The following is a 14,612-nucleotide window of genomic DNA, read 5'->3' on the forward strand; positions in this document are numbered from 1 at the left end:
CAAGCGCTGATTAGGTTTAGAGTGACAATGCTGTTTTATATGCAGGAATGAAAGCTATTAGCGAACAAAGTCCCGTGCTGTGTACGGACTTAGCGTACAAACGCCGCGCTGACGGTACAAAGTACACACAGCGCGTACACACCCAGAGATACACTGTAAACCCTTAACAGCTAAGCAATGCAATGATAATACACTTTAAACCTTAGCAGGGCAATGAAGACACGACACCAGATTATAATTAAACCGCTGGGTTCTGACACCACAGCGTATTATTGCTGAAAGGGGGTTACAATACAAACAATACAATACAATATACCGTATATACTCGAGTATAAGCCGAGTTTTTCAGCACATTTTTTGTGCTGAAAAAGCTCCCCCTCGCCTTATACTCGAGTGATGCTCCCGGGAGTCGTGTGCAGGAGCAGAGCGCAGGGAGCAGCCATTTGAGGAGGAGGAGGAGGGAGGGAGGGGGACTCGAGAGCCACAGCAGCGCACTGTAATTGGTGCATCCACCAGTGACGCTGCTGCAGCCATCCTTCTCCCTCTCCATGCTCGCTAATGCACCGCCGCGCCGCCCGCCTCCTCAGCCGCATGCCTCCTCAGCCACTGCATTCTGTCCCAAGGCCGGCCACCGCTGCCCGCACCGCCTGCCGCTGCCTGCACTCCCGTGCCCCGTCATTGATGGTGAGTAGAGACGGGCTACGGGCTGGAGCGCGGGTGTGTCGGTGGGGGGGGGTTGTCGCGGGGTAGTTGGGGGCTGGGCATATCTGGCACTATGAGGGCATACGGTATCTGGCACTGTGGGGGCATATGTAGCACTGTGGGGGCATATCTGGCAGTATGAGGGCATATGTGGCACTGTGGGGGATTATCTGGCAGTATGAGGGCATATGTGGCACTGTGGGGAATTATCTGGCAGTATGAGGGCATATGTGGCACTGTGGGGGATTATCTGGCAGTATGAGGGCATATGTGGCACTGTGGGGGATTATCTGGCAGTATGAGGGCATATGTGGCACTGTGGGGGATTATCTGACAGTATGAGGGCATATGTGGCACTGTGGGGGCATATCTGGCACTATGAAGGCATATCTGGCACTGTGGGGGATTATCTGGCAGTATGAGGGCATATCTGGCACTGTGGGGGCATATCTGGCACTGTGGGGGATTATCTGGCAGTATGAGGGCATATGTGGCACTGTGGGGGAATATGTGTATCTGGCAATGTGGGGACATATCTGGCACTATGAGAGCAAATATCTAGCACCATGGGGGCATATTTAGCACTGTGGGGGTATATCTGGCACTGGGGGGCATATCTGGCAGTATGAGGGCTGTGTACGGCTAGAGCTGCATTTCCCACTCTAGGCTTATACTCGAGTCAATACGTTTTCCCAGTTTTTTTGGGGAAAAGTAGGTGCCTCGGCTTATATTCGGGTCGACTTATACTCGAGTATATACGGTAATATAACAGAGTAAATGGCTACAGTCAATGTTACATACGTGAGTGGATTCGCCGCGCTACCCAGTCTGGTCCTCCGTCATCTGATAGATAACGATGTGAGCCTTGTGTCTGACCCGGCCTGCTGCAGGCTCTCTTTATTCACTTCATCCAAAACATAACACAATGGATATTGTAATCTCTTTGTTCATTGGACACAGGGATGGTCATTTACAGTACAGGAGAGGTCATAGGTCTGTTTGAATAGGTGGGCGATGTCTATTTTCACTGCTCTTGTGGGTGGTCTCCCCTGGATTCCCGCCGCATACATAATGTACAGTAAATACAGTTTATATCTATATTCTGATCCTGCACATAACTATCCGCAGGTACATGCGATCTTCCTCAAACCAACACAGGAATGTTTCCCTTAAAATACCCTACAGCTGGATACCAAACACCACCTTTTAACCTTGTTCTGTCCGCTCCTATCCTGTAAAGGTGAATCTCTTTGTTCTGTTACCATTTAAACTGCTGTTACTTTCTGGTGTGGTGCAGGGAGACTATGTGTACATTGTGCACTATTTGGATTAAATATGTAATGTATTTTGATAGCCTTCCATGCGCTCACAAACTCTACCGTAAATACTCATACCACACGCTAATGCGCAGGACCGCGGGAGCGACCATATGCAAATTGCGAATATGCGCACGCACAGCAGAGCAAGTACGCGCATGGAGGCCATCTGTGTGTAGTTTGTACATGATGTGTGTACTGCAATATTTTTCGACTTTGACAAGAGCTATTCAGAAACGGAACACACTGTTTTTGCAGAGCTCGGCTGCACATGCGTTCGCACTTCTGCTAATCTAAAATACACTCCCCAGTGGGGCATATTGTTTGCACGGCTGCTAAAACTGGCTAGCGAGCTATCAACTCGGAATGACCCCCATGATACACAACATAGGGGGTCATTCCGAGTTGATCGCTCGCTGGCTAGTTTTAGCAGCCGTGCAAACGCTATGCCGCCATCCACTGGGGAGTGTATTTTAGCTCAGCAGAATTGAGAACGCATGTGCAGCCGAGCTCTGCAAAAACAGTTTGTGCAGTTTCTGAGTAGCTCTGAACCTACTCAGCGCTTGCGATCACTTCAGCCTATTCGTGTCCGGATTTTATGTCATACACCCGCCCAGCAAACACACAGCCACGCCTGCATTTTTTCAGACACGCCTGCGTTTTTGCAAACACTCCCTGAAAATGGTCAGTTGACACACAGAAACGCTCCCTTCCTGTCAATCTTCTTGCGGCCACCAGTGCAACTGAAAACTTCGCTAGAACCTGTGCACAACCACAACAGGCTTTGTACCCGGACGTCGCGCGTGCGTATTGCGGAGCATACGCATGCGCAGAAATGCAGATTTTTTAGCCTGATCACTGCGCTGCTAACAACGGCAGCTAGCGATCAACTCGGAATGACCCCCATAGAGAACATGTTGCCATGCCTTCAGCAAATGTTTATTATACTGTGCATCTATCTTATATCTGTAATAAAAAGAAAGGTATATACCAGTGCTGGCTTACACAATAACACTTAAGGAAAGTTTGTGATGAAGTAAAGGATACAATTTATTACACTAAAACATCTTTAAAAACACATATAAATCTAAAAAAATTACCACACTGTTCTCAATGAGGTAGAATTGCTACTGTTTAAACTCCTATATCAGTATTAATCAAACCCTGACTAGGACCCTCTCCATATTATGTCCATATTAGGCCCCCATAAGCAGCTGTTGTTACCGGAAGTATGCAGTAATTCCCAATGATGAATATCACCGATATTCATAATTCACCAGTTTAAGCACCAAACATTTTCACTGTCACCTTTAATGATTTGTGGCCATATCTGAACCATCACAGCCACATATTCTATCTAATCTCACCCCAAGATTACCGGATTTTTTTATTGATTCTACTGGATGCTATCCGAGATCCAACACACATATGCACCTTCTTACCCCACATTCATTTGGAGATAAAGGTTATTTCTTATTCTTACATATGGAGTGCATTTCATGTTATTATACACTTTCACATGATTTAATGCAATTTGTTAGCATTTTTTGTTAATTCTATTTTATACCAGAATGCAATACCATTGTTTTCATTTCCATGATACATCAAAGTATATAAAATGCCTGTCTCTACAACCTACTTTACCAGTCTTATACAGTAAGCAACAATAAATAGTCATCTGTCTTTTGTTCCAATGTTGATTATTAGCAATTTTGATTATCATTCTGTCTTAATATTTCCTGGTTTTGATAATCACGTTCACATGCAGCCTCAGAGTCCACAGCAGCTTTCCACAATGCCGATAATTTGTACCACAAGCCCATTGTCAGCACTGATATATGGTTCTTATTTGCTGACACATGTTTCAAGCATCCGGTATTGCCTGCTACTTGTAAACCATTTTAAAACACCCACAATGCATGTACTCTTTTAGGAACGTGGGTGTGACCTTACGCATAATGCCCTCATAAGTTAGCCCTCATAAGATAGCTGTTCACAAATACTGCCCCCAGTAATATCTGTTTCACATAATGCCCCAGTATAGTGCCATTTACACATAATGCCCCAGTATAATGCCAGTTACACATTATGCCCCAGTATAGTGCTAGTTAAACATAATGCCCCAGTATAGTGCCAGTTACACATAATGCCCCAGTATAGTGCCAGCAGGGCACTCCCCACCACTGCAGGACAGGTCCCATCCAGACTACTGCACACCACTGGTCCAGGTCTTGTGTCTGCACCGCACCACAGCATAGGAGATCTCTCTCCAAAGCTGCCTCACAGCACCACCTGGAGCTGTCTCCTATGTACTGCATCATGGGAGATGTAGTTTTCTTACTTTGTACACTGTATACAGTGCACAGTGTGAGAAAACTACATCTCCCATGATGCAGTGCACGGCGGATGGCTCTACACTCTGCAGCTGCCTTGGCTGGACATAATGCTTCTCTAGGCCGTATAAGGCACGTGGGCTGGAGGTTCCCCACCCCTGTTGTAGACTATCCAGTAGAAAGGGACACATTTCACAGGCTGTGATGTGTCCATGCCTTAAAGGCAGAGGCGGAAGTACCAATGGTGCAGCAGGTGCATTGCACCAGGGCCCATGGGGACTAAGGGGCCCACTGCTACACAGACCAGCAATAAGTTATCCCCTGGTCCCCCGAGAGACCATTTTCTGAAATGTTGGATGAATGGCCCAGTGCATAGAACAGGGTGGACCCCACTGCCTGACGGACCTGTCCCTTATCTTAGGTAGGTAGGGATGACCTTGTGTGTGCCGGACTAATAGAGGAGTCCTGTCACCTATCAGCACTGATAATCACAGCCACATACTGCCTCTAAGTAACAAACAGCTGTAGATTTTTCTGAGTCACTGCTGTCTGTGGATTAAAGGCAGCTCACACCTGGTGTAACTGGCACTGTCAGAGTCTGCCTGAGTGCCAAATTGAAGAAAAAAGGGTGCTCCCTGTCACCCACTTCATTCCCCTATAACCCTCTGCCTTCCCCTGCATTTGGCTGTCACCCCCTGCCTACCCTTGCCTTCTGTTGTCACCCCCTGCCTCTCCCACTGTCATGTGGTATATTGTGAACTTGGATTGGAGTAGAGGAGGTGGGGTGTGGGGAAATGATAGTTTGCACCTGGGCTCACCACTCATAAGTTCCACCACTGCTCCAAGGTGAAACATGTTTCATGCTTCCAGGTGTTGCCAATGCTAATAGCACACTGGACCAACACAGGAGTGAATGTGAAACCATGTCTTTATTACTAAAGCTGGGCATTCACTATACAATTATCTGGCAGATCATCTGCCAGATCTGACTGGTTGGAATGAAAAATCTGGTAATGGATGAGAGCAAATGACAATCGACCATTTGCTCTCAAACACAGAAAAACTGCCAAAAACTGCTGTGCATACAAATTGTTTAAATCACGGATTTAACCAATTTGTCTGACCGACAGGTTTTGTCTGTTTTCCAGTGTTTGAGAGCAAGTGGTCTATTTTCGTTTGCTCTCATCCATTACCAGATTTTCACTCCAACCAGCCAGATCTGGCAGATGATCTGCCAAATAATTGTATAGTGTATGCCCAGCTTTACTCTCAGACACTTTAGTCTCTTTCAGAGTGCTACATTGGGCTCCCAATTTCATTTGATACCATGGGGTAAATTTACTAACATGAGAGTTCTATTTAAGATGAGATGTTGCCCATAGCAACCAATCAGATTCCATATATTATCTTCTAGAAGGTGCTAGACAAATGAGAAGTAGACTCTGATTGGTTGCTATGGGCAACATCCCATCTTAAATAGAACTCCCATGTTAGTAAATTTACCCCCATGTTTATACTTTGAGAGAAGTGCTATCTGCTCTACATTATGACCAACAGCCATCTCCTTGTCCACTCATCAATTATTCAAGGTCTCCACCAAATCCTTAGGCAGCAGAGGTAGGGGATTTTCTCTGGCACACTAGTTGTTTGTCCTAGATTCAAAAGATGTGCGCTGACCCCTGGGTTTTGGTTCTAATTCAGCATTGTGTTTTGATTTCATTTTTTGTTTTTGCCAAAGCCACCCTCAAGTGTTTTGGTTTTGAATCGGTTTTTGGTTTGGTTAAAAGAAGCAATTAAGAAATGATAATTATTGCTAAATATGAATAAATATCTATAAAACAGCCCAAATCATGTTATTTTTACAATTCAAAATCTGAAATTCAGATCTGAATTCTGAACCACAGAAAGATCTGCACTGGGACTTGGTTTGGATTGGATCCACAAAATTCAGGTGGATTTGGAGAACCAAACTAACTAGATTTAACACTATATATTTTGTAGCCTGAGAAGTGTGAGTTCTCAATTTATTTCCAGGTGATGTGCTACCTAAGAACATCACCACAATGTTCAGCTGCACATATTTCTGACTCTTAAAACTATCAAATAATATGTTTGGCATATTTAAATGTATTCTATATACAGTAAAATAAACAATATTTGCTAGACTCTCATATGTCAAACTGGCCATTGAGTATATAATGCAGAATTTACTGTATTTTGTTTAATATACACTGGTTTAATGAAAGCAAAATAAATTAAGCAATCACATTTTTTTCTCATTAACATTCCCCCCGTTGTGCAAGTAATATACAGCATTATTTTACATAATGATGAATTTACATATGGATGGCATTAACCTTCTGTCAGTTCATATTTTTATATTGAAAGGTGATTTCCTCTTATTATTCCATATGTGTTATTCATGTTGCATCCCTTGCACATCCTGCTACACTATAATCAGCAGCAGCCAGCGTCGATTACATAGTATAGGGAGAGAGCAGGTTACCATATATGAACATACAAGCAGAGATGTATGTACCATACAGTATGTGCTGGCTGTAGTTCCTGGGGATCTGAAGCACTGTGTATAGACCAGGCACCGTGCTGCACCCTAGACTCAGCATTCATCATAACATAATTTGCTAGGTTTCACTAGAGTCTGGGGGTGGGCTTAATGAGCGAGTAAAGCCGAATACTGCGTCCTGGGGCCAGTGGCGGCTGAGATAGACACAGCGCTGCCAATTCCCAGGTACTGTACATGCAGCCAGCACATATTTTCAGATGTGGAAGCCTGCTCCTTGCCCCTGTAATATGCAGTAGGTGCAAAAAGGTCAATAAGGAAGCTCACTCCTGCTATGGAGAAAGGGCATAGCTCCTGGCGCCCACTGTCCAGTGTTAACAGTGACATGTACCAGATAGCTGCGGAACCCAAAGTGTGATATAGTTGTATCATTAGGGGCCTATTCATCATGTTAATTATCCAGGGTCACCCACCCCTGATAATTAAGAATCCAACTAGCTGCTGCACATTAATAAATATGGAACAGAATGCAATATTGGCATTCTGAGAGACAGAGTATAAAGGATTTAATTAGGAACAATAAAGTACCATAATTACAGTGCCCACCAAACATCTCTAAACAGATGTCCCAGATGCAGCCACAAATAAAGTATTTAATTAGGAACTTTATAGTCCCATCCAACAGTACAGACCAAACATCGTAACAGCCCTGTCCCAGTATGTGTGAGATTTAGTTTTTATCCAATACTGTCCTGTCCTTAGGGTCATAAGTCAAATACAGTATTACAGTAATCATGTTCCAAGTCTTCTGGTGCATCAAAGTAAGCTGCCCTTATCTTTGTGCAATCGCTAACCTGCCTTGTCAGGGCCCTGGAGGTGTATGAGTGAGACAGCAACATCAAAGGCCTGATATAGGCAGTAACCATTATAACATCACAGCATGACCGCACACAGCCCATCAGATAGGCTAAGACTGGTTATTTCTGGTCTCAGGCCCCTGCTTTATTTTGCATGACTGACTTAAGGGAAATTAAAACTTTTGCAATCACATTAGAATATTACTTATTATTTTTATGTTATGGTTTCTCTATTAAACTTTGAATGTGAGGCGTTGATTGAACCCAATTTTCACGGTGGTTACAGTGTTTTGTAATGTTACTGTGTATCAGTGATCACCTCAAATAAAGAAAAAACACAGTTTATGGTACTGACCTCCCACAAAAGTATTGGGACACTTTTAATTAAACATTATGGTGGAAATGTAATAGGGTGTAAGAATCAGAAAGTGAAAAATTTTGTTAAAATTCTCCTGTTTCTTAAAGTGGCAATCATTTACATGGCAAAACCATGTTGATTTTGCCATGTAAATGCTCTCCCCATTTTTAAAAATAACAGAAGAATTTTACCAAAATCTCTCACTTTCTGATTCTAACACCCTAATACATTTCCCCCCCATATTGGCAATTAAACTCACCAGCACATTCTCTTCCCTCCTCATTAGGATCTGCAGACAACTATGGAAAGTGTTATCCAGTTGTCAAGTAGAACTTTGTAAAACAAAAGAAAAGCAAAAATAAATTACACAGGCCTGAAATGGAACAATTGTCTGAAAACAAATAGCTGATTTGTATGGTATTTTGGGTGCTATTTTCAAAAAACATAATAAAGATGTTCCCTCACATACTATTTTTCTGCAAAGTTACATTTTTGCCTTCAATATTTCCAGACTTAGAGGGTTATTCAGTACAGATTGCAGATTCTGCTAAAAAGCAGGATCTGCAATCCTTTCTTTCGTATGCTGGGGGCCGCCAATCACAGGGCAAGGCCTCCTAACATGCAGAATGGCCTGCCCAGCGGCTGTGGCCTCAATTTAATTGCAGTCGCAGCAACTATATACTACCCCTTGCAGGTGCAGCTAGGCTGCGTATACAGGCAGTCAGCCGCCATTTTTCTCATCAGAGTGGCTGTATGTGACATCATGCATCTGCCCCACAACTGCCACAAACCCTCCCCCGTACCGCCTCCGCACCGCCCACGCAATGATCCATTGCCACCCGCCCCACGAATGACTCTGCCTGTCAATATTAGATCACATTGGCTGATTGCGCAAGCGCTGCACGTTACCTAGGTGTGCGCATTAGGGATGTGACCATAATAACCCCCATACTGTATTAAGCTTTAAAACAAAAAAATTCTTATAATACTTTGAGGAAAAAAATTACTATTATTCGATTAAGTTTTGAAGAGGCAGCATTTTCAGAATGAAGATGAGTAATAGAGGGAGGGGTAAGGCTGGTAATGCACTGATTGTAGTAGGTGGCTCAAACAGGAGCAATGAGGTGAAATAAGGAAACAGATTAAAAGGAGGCCTGGGAAGATTCCAAAGAAGTTGTAAAAAAGATTATAGGGAACAAAAATAACCCTGACTTTAAGTGTATTGTGGAAGCCATGCTGATGAATTACATAGACTTGGGTTGCTTGATGAGTTTAACCACTTGTCTGGCATTATCACATTGTATGTGATCACACCAGCAAGTGCCTTATCTCATCTGGACACACACAATGCAACCAGTCAGATACATAGTGTGTGCAAATGCAGAAAGAAAAACCCAGCAGCTTTCACTATCAGATTGACCATCCAGTCCCTCTGCTTCGCAGTACTCTCCCCCAGTGGCTGCTGTGCCTCTGATCACTGCGGATTGGTCAGTCCAGCAGGACCCCCCAGTCATTAGCAGCCACTGAGAAAATGTAAATTAGCCCACCCTCAAGTGTGTACCTGGTGTCTGCTGCTGGGAAAATGAAAGTCACAATGGTTGCGATGTTCCTGATGTTCTGATGGTAATGATCCGATGTTCCGGTGTTTGAAAACCATTTTTTTTTATTTTTTTTTATAAAATCATTTTGGATAAGTGTAAATACATGTTCTTCACCTAATTCACTCATAAAATATAAAAACACCGACAATTTCTTAGGAGTTTTGGGGGAAAAATGTGTTATGTGGTTAAATGTGAACTTCCTGAATTCTCATTTAGGGGTATATTCAATTGAAGTCGAAAACTGGCGTCTGTCGAAAAGAGGGCAGTGTTCGACTTTTTAAGGTTGAATCCTGATTCGACCTATTCAATATATCCCTAAATTTTTCGACAAATCGATGAATTCAACTTGTCGCAAAGCACGTGGATCGGCGGAATAGCAGCCGATCCACGTGCTTGTGTTGAAAATGGGGCCAAAACAGACAGGTTTTGGCCCCCTTTTTGACCATCTCAGTCCGACATCAAAAGATGTCGGACTGAGATGCAGACCCGGAGGAGGAGAGGGGGAAGAGCCACAGGGAGATGGGGGGACACCCGGCGGGCATACAGGGGAGATCAACGCTACAGTAGCGCTGCAGCAGGATGTCACCCAGCTGCCCGACCTCACGGCAGCTTCCACCCGGCTCCAGCACGCTTGAGGTCGGGCGGCTGAGTGACATCCTGCTGCAGCGCCACTGTAGCGCTGATCTCCCCTGTATGCCCGCGGCTGTCCCCCGCTAGTCTCCCCGCGGCTCGCCCCCCCTTCTCCTCCTCTGCGTCCCATCCTAATTCGACTTGAAAAAGTCGAATTAAGATGAGATTGATTAGGGGTTGTCAGATCCATTCCGACAAATACATGTCAGAATGGATCCGACTTTAATTGAATATACCGCTTAGACTATTTACCTAAAAATCTTGGTGCTGTAAGCGAAGAGCATGGGGGAATATTTCATCAAGATATCAAGGAGATGGAATCAGTGTCATTCTGGATCATGAAGGGCTCGCCGAAAATATGCAGTAATAGGGCCCATGCTTATGGGTGTGGCCAGTCACCATAGAGGTTTGGCTAAACATTGTGTGCATTGTCTGGGTCCCTTGATAAATATATATAGTAAATACTGCTATACATGCATGATAATGTACCAGATTAGTAACAGCAATGCACTATGGATAATACACCATAGTCCTCTGCATTATAATGTAGCATATGTAGAATGTATAATTTAGAGATGAGCGGGTTCGGTTTTACTCGGATTTATTTGGATCTCAAAATGTAATCTTATTGGTTCATGGATGTCACATGTTTTGGATAGCCAATAAGAAAAATCTGGATAAAACCGAACTGGTGTTAATTCTGGCGTTACATCCAAACCCACTCATTGCTAGAATAATTAAAGTACACAGGGCCTAATTCAGCAAGGATGGCTACATTGCAGAACACAAATCTGCTGATTATTGGCAGAGTTCGAACGCATTGCAGGTGTGCGAAGACCAAATTGCGATCGCTCTGCAAAGTGAGGAGCAGTTTCAGTGGAGTCATCTTATGTGCCAGCATTCTGGTGAATACAGTCCCCATATTCCTAATTGTAATCCCTAAAGCTAACCCTCCAACTAGTGTCTAAGTCTTACCTGCGCCCCCACTATAGCCTAACCTTAACCTCCTCATAGGTCATAACTCCAGCCCTCCTGTCTCGCAGCCTAACCCTAATGTCAACATTTTGGTGTTGAAATTGTGAACATGTTGACATTCTGATGATGTCAACAAGTTTTCTGTTGACATTTAAATAATGTCTACATCACAACTGTTGACATTGGGATTGTCATCTTCTTGAATGTAGACCTTATCCCATGTCTCACATAAAGAATTTCAATACATTACTCATACATACATACATACATACATACATACATACATACATACAGTGGTACAGCAATAGCCCCTGCAGACCCTACGGTGGCTCGGAGGCACTGGATGGCTTGTGGGTGCTGGAGGTCTGCGGGGGCTATTGCTAAGCCACTGACTGGACCTGGAGATACTTGTCTGCCCCCATTAAAAATGTCCCTCACAAAATGGCCACTGCCTCAGGGGAGACAGTTATTAGGGATGCTAGATGAGGCAACAGCCATATTGGGAGGGACATTTTTAATGGGGGCAGGCATGGCAGGACCGCAGACCTGCAGAGCTGGCTGGAGGGTGGGGGGGGGGTAATCCCCTGACAATGAGTAGAAACCCTGACAATGAGCAAGTTGCATGGGAGGGTGGCTGAAAATTTTTGGGTGGGTGGGGCATATAACTTATAGTTAGGTACTAATAATACAGTATATCACATACAGTTTATACTCTACAAAACACTCTGACTTATTAAAAAAGATGGCTGCAATAGATAATGTTACATACTGTATTATCTGCAACAGATAATAATGTTGCATATTAACCTCTAAAGTGGTTGTGTCTACTGCATTACCCGCTTAGTGGATAATATATCCAAGAGGAACCAACATTAAATTGGGACATAATGAATGTTCTTATTTCGACCGTGTCGGTATTTTGACTGTCGGGATTATGACCATCAGTATTGTGTCCCTCGGTAAATCATACTGAACCACTGTTAATGTATATGTAATATTAGAGGATTTATTATCTTTATAGATACAATTAATGCATTACTAATTCATGAATAATTGAAATGTTTTCCTATGACTAAAGTTACAAAATTTGGGTGGACTGCGCACAGAAATGTACTAACGTTACAGGGAGTGCTGCTAGTGTTAACAAGTTGGTCCTGCTTGTTAGAATAAATGGTGCAAGAGTAGAGATTTTTACACTGCGCACACCCCCGGTTTCTAATTGTGCTTGTGTATGCACTAGTGTAATAATTGGTGAAATGCTTGATTAAGTTTCAAAATTATATTTATTTAAATACAATAGCTGATAGTCCAGAATTCATATAAATGCGTGAGTGAACTCTGTTTGGCTATATTAAGCCTTTTTGCTAATTGTGCAGGAGCACGCTTGCTTCTAGATATAATGAGATGAAGTCCATAAGCAGGATGATAAGTGGATTTATGAAAAAATGAAAATGGTGAAAAAGTCTATTTGTTATATTACAGGCCGCGGCGTCCCGCTGGTCTGTATAAAATGAGTGCACTTGTTTAAAATGACATTCCGTCACTGATGTTCAAGCAGCAGCGGAGAGTGCGTGAGAAAGAAAGGGACTCCGGACTGGTCTACCCTCCCCCTGCTTCAGCCGCCGTCACTGTGACTGTGTTCGGTCACAGGTCGGAGGCTAGTCAGCCTGGGTTCGGTGCCTGTCTTGGGGGGGGAGATGCACGCACTGTGACCGCTCTCAGAGTGGTTCGTTGCCGCACTCCCTCCGCCTACAGAGACTCACCTTAGTTCTCCTTCTCCGCTGCTGGATGTGTCAGTGGCAGGCTGTCTCCTCGATGCTTCTCCGTCGTCCGTGACCCACAGACACTTCCTCGTCTTCAGTCACGTGACCGGGTTCAGTCTCTTGTTCCGTTCCTTCTGCTTGATCGTGCCGCTGTTGTGGATGGTGTCAGGAAAATGCTCCAACGCGTTTCGGCCCTTAGGGGCCTTCCTCTGGGAGAAAAAGTGTAATACCGTGTCGGTATTTTGACTGTCGGGATTATGACCATCAGTATTGTGTCCCTCGGTAAATCATACTGAACCACTGTTAATGTATATGTAATATTAGAGGATTTATTATCTTTTTAGATACAATTAATGCATTACTAATTCATGAATAATTGAAATGTTTTCCTATGACTAGTTTACATCAGACATATGTCAGAGACACATGCCAACTGTGCCCATGTTGGAAATAATTTATTTTATACAGTATGTTACAAATGCATTCACCATAGGCATTATTCAAAGAACAAAAAGATCTCTAATATGCTAATATAGCATAAACAACTCGCCATCTTACATATGCCAAGACTTTAAAAAAAATGCTTAAAAAAAGTATAATCTATGCTTCAGCAAGGAAGAAAGCACTAATGAATGTGACTGTTGACAAATCAGAAATGGTGATAACAACTTCCATCACCATCTTACCCTGTTTGTACCTGCCTTTGATCACGGGCACATTTTGTTCAGCCATATATACATCCTTTTCCAGTTTGCATTTATTTATAAATGCACAATACCCAGATGTTTAATCAGGACATAGATTTCTGCTTATCCTATATAAACTAAATAGAATATTGTTCTTAATACATGCTGTATTATTATGGTACCATGAAGTGACTACTAGCAATTTGAAGTGAATTTTGTGTTGACAGATCTACATGACATGAAATATGCATAATACAGGATGTTATTAAAAATGAAGTTATTTGATTATTAGTTCATTCACGTAATATTTTGTCACCTATCAACACTGTGAATGACATGGATCTAAGTTCTGTTTTGTTTTTAAGGCAACAAGCCATTACATTATTCTTAAAGCATAATTCATTGTAGTGCAAGAGACTTCTCATAAAGTATTGAATGTGTGTTATTAGATCTTATAATCAATAGTATTATGGACAAAATCAATTGTGCTATCAGTCGTCTGCTGTTTTTCTGGTACACTTGTGTACTTTAGAACACAATTACTTTGATATATTGCATTCCTTCTACTGATATACCGGCTTGTACATGATATCATCCATTCTACAACTATAACTAGACTACCAGTGATATGACCATTTCTCTGGTATGAACAGTAATGGTCTTATTGTTTTATGTGTATTAGTTTTCTGTTGTCAGAATGATAAAGGCAGTTCTGCAATTGTAAAGTTCCATCTACTGTGCGAATATCATTAGGGGAATATAAAACAAATGTGAAGTATATGGACATAGGCTGAGACTTCAGCTTTAGGAGAAAACTAAGAGGATTAAATGATCAAGCAAACTAATAGCAACTGAGTGTTCAGAAGCCAA

The sequence above is a fragment of the Pseudophryne corroboree genome, chromosome 6 (assembly GCF_028390025.1).
Source record: "Pseudophryne corroboree isolate aPseCor3 chromosome 6, aPseCor3.hap2, whole genome shotgun sequence".
NCBI lineage: Eukaryota > Metazoa > Chordata > Amphibia > Anura > Myobatrachidae > Pseudophryne > Pseudophryne corroboree.